A 16,215-nucleotide genomic window follows, 5' to 3' on the forward strand; every position below is an offset into this window, starting at 1 on the left:
TTATTACAGTTTATAATTCTTGTATTTTCTGAATACATAGGTGTGTGTGAGTAAAGATGTTTTATTTTCCATTCCTTTTTGCCTCCTCTTTCTTTTTTGTTTGTTTTCTTTTTCTTCTACTTCACTGACTAATGCCTCTAGCACAGAGTTGCATGAAAGCATTGATAACAGACATCATTGTCCACGTACTTTAATGGAGTGCTTCTAATATTTTATCATTAAGTATGATATTTTCGTGGTTTTTTTTTTTTTTTGGAGGGAGGAGATATTTATTAGTTTATGTTCTCTTTTACTTAGCATTTTAGAGTTTTCGTTGATTTTTTTAAACGTTTTTGCAGCCTCTATTCGTGTGATGAATTGTATTCATAGATTTTGTATTTTAAACTGTCTTTGGAGTTCCTGGATATTTGCATCCTTTTGCTATTGCCATGTACTTTTTCTTTTTATGCTAACTTCTTAAGATGTGTTGCGGAATAATTCTTCTCCTTTGAAACAAGTTGTATTTCATAGAGATGATCTGTTTCTGGAAACTTAGAAGTCATCTGTGAAACTGTCTTTGCCTGGTGTCTTTTTTTGTGAGTTGTTTTTTGATTAATAGTTTGTTTCATGGTGATAAGTGTTTTTGGCTTTTCTTAAGTTGCCGTTATTTATACAAAATGAACTGTATTCTAGAAAAATATAAAATTTCAAATATATTGGTATAAAATATAGGCTACTCTAATGACTTTAAAATGTCTAATTTCATTAATTTGTTCCTTTTTTTTCTGATGAGTACTGCCAATAACTTGCCTATATTAAGGCTTTTCAAATAGTTCTTTTTATTGACCATTTCTCTTTCTGCTCCATGTGGTTAATATTTCTTTCTTTCTGTTTTATTTGCATTTATTCTGACATTTAAAAAATTTAAGTTGGAAGTTTAGCTCATTAGTTTTAACATCTTTATTGGAGTATAATTGCTTTACGATGGTGTGTTAGTTTCTGCTGTATAACAAAGTGAATCAGCTATATGTATACATATATCCCCATATCCCCTCCCTCTTGCGTCTCCCTCCCACCCTCCTTATCCCACCCCTCTAGGTGGTCACAAAGCACCGAGCTGATCTCCCTGTGCTATGAGGCTGCTTCCCACTAGCTAGCTATTTTACATTTGGTAGTGTATATATGTCCATGCCACTCTCTCACTTCGTCCCAGCTTACCCTTCCCCCTCCCTGTGTCCTCAAGTCCATTCTCTACGTCTGCATCTTTATTCCTGTCCTGCCCCTAGGTTCTTCAGAACCAATTTTTTTCTTTTTAGATTCCATATATATGTGTTAGCATGCGGTGTTTGTTTTTCTCTTTCTAACTTCACTCTGTATGACAGACTCTAGGTCCATCCACCTCACTACAAATAACTCAATTTCATTTCTTTTTATGGCTGGGTAATATTCCATTGTATATATGTGCCACATCTTCTTTATCCATTCATCTGTCAATGGACACTTAGGTTGCTTCCATGTCCTGGCTATTGTAAATAGTTTAGCTCATTAGTTTTTAATCTCTACTCTTATATGCTTTTAAAACTATAAAATTTCCTCTGAACTATAACTGGTACTGTGAATTTTATGTGAATTGATTTTTTATTATTTAGTTCTAAATATATTGTGGTTTTTATAATTTTCCTATTGCTCATTGAATTATTGAGACTCTTCAAATTTAAGGGAATTTTTTTGGGGAGGTGTTATTACCTCAGTGACATTTATTTCTAATTTTACTATATTATAGTTAGGGGACATTGATTAATAATTTGTATTTCTCTATACTAACAACAAACAACTTGAAAATAAAATTTAAAAGCCAGTACATTTGATTGATTGTTTTATATTTTGTTTTAAAAGCGAGTAGTACAATTTATAGTAAGATCAGAGAACATCCAGTACCTTGAAATAAACCCAACAAAGCTTATTAAGACCTTTAGTGAAAGCATTACTGAGAGAAATGAAAGAAGAACTCATAAATGGGGAGAGATATGATGTTCATGGATAAGAAGTATCAATGTTATAAACATGTCAGTTTTCAACGAAGTCCCAATCAAAATCCCAACCGGCTTTTTTTTTTTTTTTTTTTAAATAGACCAGTTCTCAGATTTATATGGAAATGCAAAGGGCCTGGAATAGCAAAGGCAGTCTTGAAAAAAAAAGTTGGAAAACTTACACTACCATATATTAAAGCTTATTATAAAGATGCAGTGATTAAAATAGTGGGTGCAAGGCCAGATTGATCAATGAAACAGAATAGTGTCCGAGAGTAGACCTACATATATAAGGTCAATTGATTTACAACAAAAGTGTGTTGGGATTTTGATTGAATGTAGAGGTTAATTAAGAGAGAAGTAATACTACTGATCCAGTATATTCAAGAGCAAGATTGATTTCTCTGTATATTTGTATTTAAAAAATCCCACTTAGAGTTTTCAGTTACTCTTATTAATGATATTTTACATTTTTAAGTGTTACATAAGAAAGCTTTCGTCTTTAAAATAAAAAGCTTTTGCCATCAAGTATATTAATTTTATACCAGCACATTTTATGAATTCATTCTGATATTAAGATTTTAGTTGATTCTCTTGAATTTCCTGGATAAGTCATATATAAATAAATATAATTTCTTTCAATTAATAATTATATCGTGCATTTCATTATCTTATCTAATTGCATTGCTTATCAGTTCCCATACAATCTTAAATAATAATAGTGTTAGTGGGCATCCTTGTCGTAAGTTTGACTTTAAAAGAAATACTTTTAGTGTTTCACCTTAGTTTTAATACATGTCTTTTTGTTATAAAGTGATACTGATATCATTCTCCTATCTAAAAATACATGTTGTAACATGAACTAGTTTAAGATTTGCATGTGTGTTTTTTAAACCAGCTTTACTGAGAGGAAGTTGTTACAAAATTCACCGTTCAAAAGTGTGCAGTTCAGTGGGGGTTTTTTTGGTAGATTCAGAGTTGTGCTACCATCACCAGTAATTTTAGAACATTTTTATCCCTCCAGAAGGAAACTCTGTACCCAATTAGCAATCACCTCCCACCCCCAGCCCCTGACAGTCTACTTTCTGTCTGTATGGATTTGCCTATTCTTCATGTTTCATATTTATGGAATCCTGTAATATGTGGCTTTTTGCATCTGGCTTCTTAGCATAAGGTTTTCAAGGGTCATCTACGTGATAGCATGTACTAAGATTTCACTCCTATTTATTGTATTTTTTCTAACTGTTAAAAAAAATGTCTTTCTCTTCCAATTTGACTAGTTTAAGTAAAAAAATAGATGTGGAATCTCAACTTTTCAGCATCTATTGAGGCACATCAGGATTTTCCTTTTTTGACCTCTTAATTTGGGCCATTATTTGGTTGCATCCTTGAATTCTAGAATAACCATACTTTGTCAAGGTGTCTGTGTGTGTATGCACGTGCACGTGTGTGCACGTGTGTGTCTATATATATTATATGATGGATCACATTTGCAAAAACTTGACTTGGGATTCGTAATTAACCATGTTTGTAGTTTGGTTACATTATTTTTGTTAGGTTTTCTAAAAAACGGTAAATTAGTTTTATTTTAAGTTATGAATTTTATTTTATTTTGTTTTTATACAGCACGTTCTTATTAGTTATCTGTTTTATACATATTCATGTATATATGTCAATCCCAATCTCCCAATTCATCCCACCACTACCACCACCCCCCTGCCACTTTCCCCCCTTAGTGTCCATACGTTTGTTCTCTACATCTGTGTCTCTACTTCTGCCCTGCAAACTGGTTCATCTGTACCATTTTTCTAGGTTCCACATATATGCGTTAATATACGATATTTGTTTTTCTCTTTCTGACTTTCACTCTGTATGACAGTCTCTAGATCCATCCACGTTTCTACAAATGACCCAATTTCGTTTCTTTTTATGGCTGGGTAATTTTCCATTGTATATATGTACCACATCTTCTTTATCCATTCGTCTGTCGATGGGCATTTAGGTTGCTTCCATGACCTGGCTATTGTAAATAGTGCTGCAGTGAACATTGGGGTGCATGTGTCTTTGTGAATTATGGTTTTCTCTGGGTATGTGCCCAGTAGTGGGATTGCTGCATCATATGGTAATTCTATTTTTAGTTTTTTAAGGAACCTCTATACTGTTCTCCATAGTGGCTGTATCAATTTACATTCCCACCAACAGTGCAAGAGGGTTCCCTTTTCTCCACACCCTCTCCAGCATTTATTGTTTGTAGATTTTCTGATGATGGCCATTCTAACTGGTGTGAGGTGACACCTCATTGTAGTTTTGATTTGCATTTCTCTAATAATTAGTGATGTTGAGCAGCTTTTCATGTGCTTCTTGGCCATCTGTATGTCTTCTATGGAGAAACGTCTACTTAGGTCTTCTGCCCATTTTTGGATTGGCTTGTTAGTTTTTTTAATATTGAGTTGCATGAGCTGTTTATATATTTTGGAAATTAATCCTTTGTCCGTTGATTCGTTTGCAAATATTTTCTCCCATTCTGAGGGTTGTCTTTTTGTCTTGTTTGTAGTTTCCTTTGCTTTACAGAAGCTTTTAAGTTTCATTAGGTCCCATTTGTTTATTTTTGTTCTTATTTCCATTACTCTGAGGTGGATCAAAAAAGATCTTGCTGTGATTTATGTCAAAGAGTGTTCTTCCTGTGTTTTCCTCTAAGAGTTTTACAGTGTCCGGTCTTACATTTAGGTCTCTAATCCATTTGGAGTTTTTGTGTATGGTGTTAGGGAGTGTTCTAATTTCATTCTTTTACACGTAGCTGTCCAGTTTTCCCAGCACCACTTATAGAAGAGACTGTCTTTTCTCCATTGTATATCCTTGCCTCCTTTGTCGTAGATTAGTTGACCATAGGTGCGTGGGTTTATCTCTGGGCTTTCTATCCTGTTCCATTGATCTATATTTCTGTTTTTGTGCCAGTACCATATTGTCTTGATTACTGTAGCTTTGTAGTATAGTCTGAAGTTAGGAAGTCTGATTCCTCCAGCTCCGTTTTTTTTCCCTCAAGACTGCTTTGGCTATTCGGGGTCTTTTGTGTCTCCATACAGATTTTAAGATGATTTGTTCTAGCTCTGTAAAAAATGCCATTGGTAATTTGATAGGGATTGCATTGAATCTGTAGATTGATTTGGGTAGTATAGTCATTTTCACAAGATTGATTCTTCCAGTCCAAGAACATGGTATATCTCTCCATCTGTTTGTATCATCTTTGATTTCTTTCCTCAGTGTTATAGTTTTCTGAGTACAGGTCTTTTACCTCCTTAGGTAGGTTTATTCCTAGGTATTTTATTCTTCTTGTTGCAATGGTGAATGGGATTGTTTCCTTAATTTCTCTTTCTGGTCTTTTGTTGTTAGTGTGTAGGATTGCAAGATTTCTGTGCATTAATTTTGTATCCTGCAACTTTACCAAATTCATTGATTAGCTCTAGTAGGTTTCTGGTAGCATCTTTAGGATTCTCTACGTATAGTATCATGTCATCTGCAAACACTGATAGTTTTACTTTTTCTTTCCCAATTTGTTTTCCTTTTATTTCTTTTTCTTCTCTGATTGCCGTGGCTGGGACTTCCAAAAATATGTTGAATAATAGTGGCGAGAGTGGACATCCTTGTCTTGTTCCTGATCTTGGAGGAAATGCTTTCAGTTTTTCACCATTGAGAATGATGTTTGCTGTGGGTTTGTCGTATATGGCCTTTATTATGTTGAGGTAGGTTCCCTGTATGCCCACTTTCTGGAGAGTTTTTGTCATAAATGGGTGTTGAATTTTGTCAAAAGCTTTTTCTGCATCTATTGAGATGATCATATGGTTTTTCCTTTTCAATTTGTTAATATGGTGTATCACATTGATTGATTTGCGTATACTGAAGAATGCTTGCATCCCTGGGATAAATCCCACTTGATCATGGTGTATGATCCTTCTAATGTGTTGTTGGATTCTGTTTGCTAGTATTTTGTTGAGGATTTTTGCATCTATATTCATGAGTGATATTGGTCTGTAATTTTCTTTTTATGTAGTATCTTTGTCTGGTTTTGGTATCAGGGTGATGGTGGCCTCATAGAATGAGTTTGGGAGTGTTCCTTCCTCTGCAGTTTTTTGGAAGAGTTTGAGAAGGATGGGTGTTAGCTCTTCTCTAAATGTTTGATAGACTTCACCTGTGAAGCCATCGGGTCCTGGACTTTTGTTTGTTGGAAGATTTTTAATCACAGTTTCAATTGCATTACTTGTGATTGGTCTGTTCATATTTTCTATTTCTTCCTGGTTCAGTCTTGGAAGGTTATACCTTTCTAAGAATTTGTCCATTTCTTCCAGGTTGTCCATTTTATTGGCATAGGGTTGCTTGTAGTAGTCTCTTAGGATGCTTTGTATTTCTGCAGTGTCTGTTGTTAACTTCTCCTTTTTCATTTCTAATTTTATTGATTTGAGTCCTCTCTTTTTCTTGATGAGTCTGGCTAAAGGTTTATCAATGTTGTTTATCTTCTCAAAGAACCAGCTTTTAGTTTTATTGATCTTTGCTATTGTTTTCTTTGTTTCTATTTTACTTATTTCTGTTCTGATCTTTATGGTTTCATTCCTTCTACTAACTTTGGGTTTTGTTTTTTCTTCTTTCTCTAGTTCCTTTAGGTGTAAGGTTAGATTGTTTATTTGAGATTTTTCTAGTTTCTTGAGGTAGGCTTTTATTGCTATAAACTTCCCTCTTAGAACTGCTTTTGCTGCCTCCCACAGGTTTTGGATCATTGTGTTTTTGAAAAATGGTAAATTAGTTTTGTAAAAAGATTTGAGATGGGTTTCCTCCTGTGTTCAGCTAGCTTTGGGAAAAGCCTAGAGCTTTTTGGAAGGGTAACAGGCATCTTTCTCCTCCCCCCCCCCCCATTTTATGGTGATTGGGTTCTCTATCTCTTATTGAGTTAATGCTTGTAAATTAACATTTCTTTTCAGTGTGCTAGCATAGAATTATAGACTGTTTTCTTACAAGTTTTTTACTTTTCCTGTATCTGTGTTTTTTTCTTTATTTCAAATTATGTATGTTTGTGCTTCCCCCCAGTTTCCTCCTTTCTTTTAGATTATTATCTAGTAGTAGTTTCCTATCTCCCCAAATCCCTGAAAAAAGCAGGCATGGATTTGGGCGGGGAGCGGGGGGGGGGGCGGGGAGTGCAATGTGAATTAGCTGATTCCCTAGCTTTGCTCCAGAGAATGATCATGGAATTAATGCTGCTGATACTCTACCTGGAGCTGATACTCAGTGGAGCATGCCCATTGTTGGTCATGTAAGAAACAGGTGGGGAGGGGAGGGGGGAATAGATGAAGGTAGTCAAAAGGTACAAACTTCCTGTTATAAGATAAATAAATATTAGAGATGTAATGTGCAGTATGATGAAGGTAATTAACACTGCTCTATGTTATATATGAAAGTTGTTAAGAGAGTAAATCTTGAGAGTTCTCATTACAAGGAGAAGAATTTTTTTTTCTGTTTCTTTGATGTTGTATTTATATGAGATGATGGATATTCACTAAACCTATTATAGTAATCATTTCATGGTGTATGTAAGTCAAATCATTATGTTATACATCTTACACTTATAGAATATGGAATGTCAGTTATATCTCAGTAAAGCTGGAAAAAAAAAAAAGATGAGCAAACAAAGAAAAGAAGAAGCAGGTCTGCAGGTGTATTGCAAACCAGCCCTTTCATTGTCCAGCATGTTCTTTTTTTGTTTTATGATTAAAGGATTTATTAAGCTATAGGTACAAAACATACTCCTAATAGTATTGGCAGAGGATCAATGTAAAAATGCCCCATAACTTTGCAAATGTCAATTTAAAAATTTTGTTACAGTTGTTGAAAGGCCTGATATTATATTCTTGCCAGTATTTAAAATGTACAGAGAACATTGTTAGTGTCAGCATTGAGTTTACAGAGCCTAACAGACCCAAAGTGATGTATTTAAGAAGAGCAATAATAGGAAGCATGTGTGTTCATGTAGGTGAGGGAAAGAGTAGGGTAAGTATTAGTCAGGTTACTGTTTTGGTGCATATATATGGAATCTAAAAAAAAAAAAAAAAAAGATTCTGATGAACCTAGGGGCAGGACAGGAATAAAGACACAGACGTAGAGAATGGACTTGAGGACACGGGGAGGGGGAAGTGTAAGCTGAGACGAAGTGAGAGAGTAGCATTGACATATATACACTACCAAATGTAAAATAGCTAGCTAGCTGGAAGCAGCTGCATCGCACAGGGAGATCAGCTCAGTGCTGTGTGACCACTTAGAGGGGTTGGATAAGGAGGGTGGGAGGGAGACGCAAGAGGGAGGGGATATGGGGATATATGGATACATATAGCTGATTCACTTTTATACAGCAGAAACTAACACAACATTGTAAAGCAATTATACTCCCATAAAGATGTTAAAAAAAGAAGTTACTGTGTTGGTCAATTGGCAAAACAGTAATTTTAAGAAGTTTCCGAGTTTAAAAAGATTTAAAATAGTTTAAAAAACTGTAAAGCTGCAGTACATGTTTTTTACAACTGGTTATTAGAAAACTAAGGAAAGCCGTCATTAGCTTGAATAAAGTAACATGAAAGTGAGACTGCTTTAGTTTAGGGGAAAAAAACCCTGAAATTCCAATGCATTATCAGAAAGATTTTCCAATACAAGGAGACATGTTGCTCATTAAGGAGGAGTTCGATAAGAAAAGCACTTTTTTTTTGGCTGCACTGCGCAACATGCGGGATCTTGGTTCCCTGACCAGGGATCGAACCTGTGCCCCCCTGCAGTGGAAGCACAGAGTCTTAAACACTGGACCGCCAGGGAAGTCCCCTGAAAAGCACTTAACTAAATTAACAACTGTGGGAATGACCAGTTCAGAGGTGAAGTAAATGCCTGATTTTGGGAAGGATGGCAAGTGCAAGAAAAAGATTAAAATAAGTTTCTGATAATACCAACAATTCTTCATCATGTACTGCATTTGACAGAAATTAACCTTTTTTTAAAAAAAAATATATTTATTTATTTATTTATTTAGGGCTGCGTTGGGTCTTCGTTGCTGTGCACGGGCTTTCTCTAGTTGTGGCAAGCGGGGCTTCTCATTGCGGTGGCTTCTCTTGTTGCAGAGCACGGGCTCTAGGCGTGCGGGCTTCAGTAGTTGTGGCACGCGGGCTCAGTGGTTGTGGCTCACGGGCTCTAGAGCACAGGCTCAGTAGTTGTGGTGTACGGGCTTAGTTGCTCCACAGCATGTGGGATCTTCCCGGACCAGGGCTCGAACCCGTGTCCCCTGCACTGCCAGGTGGATTCCTAACCACTGCGCCACCAGGGAAGCCCAGAAATTAACCTTTCAAAAATTTCCCCTGACGGTTTTATTTAGTTTAACTCTTCTGTGTACTGTGTAGTTTAAATTAATCTCCATATTATGTCAAAACAGTCTCCATCCTTTGATCACATCAAGTGTTTCACAAAGTCCACTCCAGTATACCTCAACTAAAGGTGGTTATTAGAGGAAATCATGTGAGTAGGATTTCTGTTCAGAGTGTCAGGAAAAGCTGATAGACTAAACTATTTTTTTAAAACTTCAAAATCAAAATGAGTCATCTAAAGAGATTTGTTAGACATTATGATATACAGTAGAGTTTTATGTAATGAACATGGATAAATTATTGAGTATATTAAATAGCAGTATTTCATGAAGGAGGCTGTACTACTTTACATAACAAAAACTATGTAGAAAGTGTATGCACTTCCTGGGACTTCCCTGGTGGTGCAGTGGTTAAGAATCCGCCTGCCAATGCAGGGGACACGGGGTCAAGCCCTGGTCCGGGAAGATCCCTCATGCCGCGGAGGAACTAAGTCTGTGCGCCACAACTACTGAGCCTGCTCTCTAGAGCCCTCAAGCTACAACTACTGAGCCTGCGTGCCACAACTACTGAAGCCCGCGTGTCTAGAGCCCATGCTCTGTAACGAGAAGCCACTGCAATGAGAAGCCCTCGCACTGCAACGAAGAGTAGCCCCCACTCGCCGCAAGTAGAGAAAGCCCGCGTGCAGCAACGAAGACCCAATGCAACCAAAAATTAAAAAAAAAAAAAAAGTATATATAAAGAAAAAAAGGGTATGTACTTCCTAACATCAAGCTACAGTCTTAAAGACAAAGGCATTTAAAAAGTGTAGTGCTTAGAGAGGATTAACCAAGATGGCGGAGTAGAAGGTAGAAGGACGTGCTCTCACTCCCTCTTGCGAGAGCACCAGAATCACAACTGGCTGCTGGACAATCATCGATAGGAAGACACTGGAACTCACCAAGGAGGACACCCCACATCCAAGGACAGAGGAGAAGCCACAGTGAGACGGTAGGAGGGGCGCAATCAGAGTAAAATCAAATCCCATAACTGCTGGGTGGGTGACTCACAGACTGGTGAACACTTATACCACAGAAGTCCACCCACTGGAGTGAAGCTTCTGAGCCCCACGTCAGGCTTCCCAACCTGGGGGTCCGGCAACGGGAGGAGGAATTCCTAGAGAATCAGACTTTGAAGCCTAGTGGGAATTGATTGCAGGACTTTGACAGGACTGGGGGAAACAGAGACCCCACTCTTGGAGGGCACACACAAAGTAGTGTGCGCATCGGGACCCAGGGGAAGGAGCAGTGACCCTGGGGGAGACTGAACCAGACCTACCCGCTGGTGTTGGGGGGTCTCCTGCAGAGGCGGGGGTGGCTCTGTTTCACCATGGGGACAAGGACACTGGCAGCAGAGGTTCTGGGAAGTGCTCCTTGGCGTGAGCCCTCCCAGAGTCTGCCATTAACCCCATCAAAGAGCCCAGGTAGGCTCCAGTGTTGGGTTGCCTCAGGCAAAACAACCAACAGGGAGGGAACCCAGCTCCACCCATCAACAGTCAAGTGGATTAAAGTGTTACGGAGCTCTGTCCGCCACAGCAACAGTCAGCTCTACCCACCACCAGAGCCTCCCATCAAGCCTCTTAGATAGCCTAAACCACCAGAGGACAGACAGCAGAAGCAAGAAAAACTACAATCCTGCAGCCTGTGGACCAAAACCCACAGTTACAGAAAGATAGACAAGATGAAAAGGCAGAGGGCTATATATCAGATGAAGGAACAAGAAAAAACCCCAGAAAAACAACTAAATGAAGTGGAGATAGGCAACCTTCCAGAAAAAGAATTCAGAATAATGATAGTGAAGATGATCCAGGACCTCGGAATAAGAATGGAGGCAAAGATTGAGAAGATGCAAGAAATGATTAACAAAGACCTAGAAGAATTAAAGAACAAACAAACAGAGATGACCAATACAATAACTGAAATGAAAACTACACTAGAAGGAATCAATAGCAGAATAACTGAGGCAGAAGAACGGATAAGTGACCTGGAAGACAGAATGGTGGAATTCACTGCCATAGAACAGAATAAAGGAAAAAGAATGAAAAGAAATGAAGACAGCCTAAGAGACATCAGGGACAACATTAAACACAACAACATTCACATTATAGGGGTCCCAGAAGGAGAAGAGAGAGAGAAAGGACCAGAGGAAATATTTGAAGAGATTATAGTCGAAAACTTCCCTAACATGGGAAAGGAAATAGCCACGTAAGCCCAGGAAGCGCAGAGAGTCCCATACAGGATAAACCCAAGGAGAAACACGCCGAGACACATAGTAATCAAAATGGCAAAAATTAAAGACAAAGAAAAATTATTGAAAGCAGCAAGGGAAAAACGACAAATAACATACAAGGGAACTCCCATGAGGTTAACAGCTGATTTCTCAGCAGAAACTCTACAAGCCAGAAGGGAGTGGCATGATATACTTCAAGTGATGAAAGGGAAGAACCTACAACCAAGATTACTCTACCCGGCAAGGATCTCATTTAGATTTGATGGAGAAATCAAAAGCTTTACAGACAAGCAAAAGCTAAGAGAATTCAGCACCACCAAACCAGCTCTACAACAAATGCTAAAGGAACTTCTCTAAGTGGGAAACACAAGAGAAGAAAAGGACCTACAAAAACAAACCTAAAACAATTAAGAAAATGGTCATAGGAACATACATATCGATAATTACCTTAAACGTGAATGGATTAAATGCTCCAACCAAAAGACACAGGCTTGCTGAATGGATACAAAAACAAGACCCATATATATGCTGTCTACAAGAGACCCACTTTAGACCTAGGGACACATACAGACTGAAAGTGAGGGGATGGAAAAAGATATTCCATGCAAATGGAAATCAAAAGAAAGCTGGAGTAGCAATACTCATATCAGATAAAATAGACTTTAAAGAATGTTACAAGAGACAAAGAAGGACACTGCATAATGATCAAGGGATCAATCCAAGAAGAAGATATAACAATTATAAATATATATGCACCCAACATAGGAGCACCTCAATACATAAGGCAACTGCTAACAGCCATAAAAGAGGAAATTGACAGTAACACAATCATAGTGGGGGACTTTAACACCTCACTTACACCAATGGACAGATCATCCAAAATGAAAATAAATAAGGAAACAGAAGCTTTAAATGACACAATAGACCAGATAGATTTAATTGATATTTATAGGACAGTCCATCCAAAAACAGCAGATTACACGTTCTTCTCAAGTGCGCACGGAACATTCTCCAGGATAGATCATATCTTGGGTCACAAATCAAGCCTCAGTAAATTTAAGAAAATTGAAATCATGTCAAGCATCTTTTCTGACCACAACACTATTAGATTAGAAATGAATTACAGGGAAAAAAACGTAAAAAAGACAAACACATGGAGGCTAAACAATACGTTACTAAATAACCAAGAGATCACTGAAGAAATCAAAGAAGAAATAAAAAAATACCTAGAGACAAATGACAATGAAAACACGACGACCCAAAACCTATGGGATGCAGCAAAAGCAGTTCTAAGAGGGAAGTTTATAGCTATACAAGCCTACCTCAAGAAACAAGAAAAATCTCAAGTAAACTATCTAACCTTACACCTAAAGAAACTAGAGAAAGAAGAACAAACAAAACCCAAAGTTAGCAGAAGGAAAGAAATCATAAAGATCAGAGCAGAAATAAATGCAATAGAAACAAAGAAAACAATAGCAAAGATCAATAAAACTAAAAGCTGGTTCTTTGAGAAGATAAACAAAATTGATAAGCCATTAGCCAGACTCATCAAGAAAAAGAGGGAGAGGACTCAAATCAATAAAATCAGAAATGAAAAAGGAGAAGTTACAACAGACACTGCAGAAATACAAAGCATCCTAAGAGACTACTACAAGCAACTTTATGCCAATAAAATGGACAACCTGGAAGAAATGGACAAATTCTTAGAAAGGTATAACCTTCCAAGACTCAACCAGGAAGAAATAGAAAATATGAACAGACCAATCACAAGCAATGAAATTGAAACTGTGATTAAAAATCTTCCAACAAACAAAAGTCCAGGACCAGATGGCTTCACAGGTGAATTCTATCAAACATTTAGAGAAGAGCTAACACCTATCCTTCTCAAACTCTTCCAAAAAATTGCAGAGGAAGGCACACTCCCAAACTCATTCTATGAGGCCACCATCACCCTGATACCAAAGCCAGACAAAGACACTACAAAGAAAGAAAATTACAGACCGATATCACTGATGAATATAGATGCAAAAATCCTCGACAAAATACTAGCAAACAGAATCGAACAACACATTAAAAGGATCATACACCACGATCAAGTGGGATTTATCCCAGGGATGCAAGGATTCTTCAATATACGCAAATCAATCAATGTGATACACCATATTAACAAATTGAAGAAGAAAAACCATATGATCATCTCAATAGATGCAGAAAAAGCTTTTGACAAAATTCAACACCCATTTATGATAAAAACTCTCCAGAAAGTGGGCATAGAGGGAACCTACCTCAACATAATAAAGGCCATATATGACAAACCCACAGCAAACATCATTCTCAATGGTGAAAAACTGAAAGCATTTCCTCTAAGATCAGGAACGAGACAAGAATGTCCACTCTCACCACTATTATTCAACATAGTTCTGGAAGTCTTAGCCACGGCAATCAGAGAAGAAAAAGAAATAAAAGGAATACAAATTGGAAAAGAAGAAGTAAAACTGTCACTGTTTGCGGATGACATGATATTATACATAGAGAATCCTAAAACTGCCACCAGAAAACTGCTAGAGCTAATTAATGAATATGGTAAAGTTTCAGGATACAAAATTAATGCACAGAAATCTCTTGTATTCCTATACACTAATGATGAAAAATCTGAAAGAGAAATTATGGAAACACTCCCATTTACCATTGCAACAAAAAGAATAAAATACCTAGGAATAAACCTACCTAGGGAGACAAAAGACCTGTATGCAGAAAACTATAAGACACTGATGAAAGAAATTAAAGATGATACCAACAGATGGAGAGATATACCATGTTCTTGGATTGGAAGAATCAACATTGTGAAAATGACTATACTACCCAAAGCAATCTACAGATTCAATGCAATCCCTATCAAATTACCAATGGCATTTTTTACGGAACTAGAACAAATCATCTTAAAATTTGTATGGAGACACAAAAGACCCCGAATAGCCAAAGCAGTCTTGAGGGAAAAAAATGGAGCTGGAGGAATCAGACTCCCTGACTTCAGACTATACTACAAAGCTACAGTAATCAAGACAATATGGTACTGGCACGAAAACAGAAACATAGATCAATGGAACAAGATAGAAAGCCCAGAGATAAACCCATGCACCTATGGTCAACTAATCTATGACAAAGGAGGCAAAGATATACAATGGAGAAAAGACAGTCTCTTCAATAAGTGGTGCTGGGAAAACTGGACAGCTACATGTAAAAGAATGAAATTAGAATACTCCCTAACACCATACACAAAAATAAACTCAAAATGGATTAGAGACCTAAATGTAAGACTGGACACTATAAAACTCTTAGAGGAAAACATAGGAAGAACACTCTTTGGCATAAATCACAGCAAGATCTTTTTTGATCCACCTCCTAGAGTAATGGAAATAAAAGCAAAAATAAACAAATGGGACCTAATGAAACTTCAAAGCTTTTGCACAGCAAAGGAAACCATAAACAAGACGAAAAGACAACCCTCAGAATGGGAGAAAATATTTGCAAACGAATCAACGGACAAAGGATTAATCTCCAAAATATATAAACAGCTCATTCAGCTCAATATTAAAGAAACAAACAGCCCAATCCAAAAATGGGCAGAAGACCTAAATAGACATTTCTCCAAAGAAGACATACAGACGGCCACGAAGCACATGAAAAGATGCTCAACATCACTAATTATTAGAGAAATGCAAATCAAAACTACAATGAGGTATCACCTCACACCAGTTAGAATGGGCATCATCAGAAAATCTACAAACAACAAATGCTGGAGAGGGTGTGGAGAAAAGGGAACCCTCTTGCACTGTTGGTGGGAATGTAAATTGATACAGCCACTATGGAGAACAATATGGAGGTTCCTTAAAAAACTAAAAATAGAATTACCATATGACCCAGCAATCCCACTACTGGGCATATACCCAGAGAAAACCGTAATTCAGAAAGACACATGCACCCCAATGTTCATTGCAGCACTATTTACAATAGCCAGGTCATGGAAGCAACCTAAATGCCCATCAACAGACAAATGGATAAAGAAGATGTGGTACATATATACAATAGAATATTACTCAGCCATAAAAAGGAACGAAATTGAGTCATTTGTTGAGAAGTGGATGGATCTAGAGACTGTCATACAGAGTGAAGTAAGTCAGAAAGAGAAAAACAAATATCGTATATTAACGCATATATGTGGAACCTAGAAAAATGGTACAGATGAGCCAGTTTGCAGGGCAGAGGTTGAGACACAGATGTAGAGAACGGACATATGGACACCAAGGGGGGAAAACTGCGGTGGGGTGGGGATGGTGGTGTGCTGAATTGGGCGATTGGGATTGACATGTATACACTGATGTGTATAAAATTGATGCCTAATAAGAACCTGCAATATAAAAAAACAAACAAAACAACTAAATACTAAACTTTCATTGGGTTATTTGTATGGAAATATGTTAATATAAATGTTTCAGACATTACATGAAATTTCTAAAAATCTTATATGTTCTGGTATAATGTTATAAGTCATAATC

At 37.2% G+C, this 16,215-nt stretch overlaps 1 protein-coding gene across 5 annotated transcripts in view; it reads left to right on the forward strand.

Moving 5' to 3' along the window:
* Nucleotides 1–16,215, forward strand: part of ZFX (zinc finger protein X-linked) — a 70,917-nt gene that overhangs the window by 10,119 nt on the left and 44,583 nt on the right. The gene's annotated exons all lie outside the window — the stretch shown is intronic.

The sequence above is a fragment of the Eschrichtius robustus genome, chromosome X, assembly GCF_028021215.1.
Source record: "Eschrichtius robustus isolate mEscRob2 chromosome X, mEscRob2.pri, whole genome shotgun sequence".
Lineage (NCBI taxonomy): Eukaryota > Metazoa > Chordata > Mammalia > Artiodactyla > Eschrichtiidae > Eschrichtius > Eschrichtius robustus.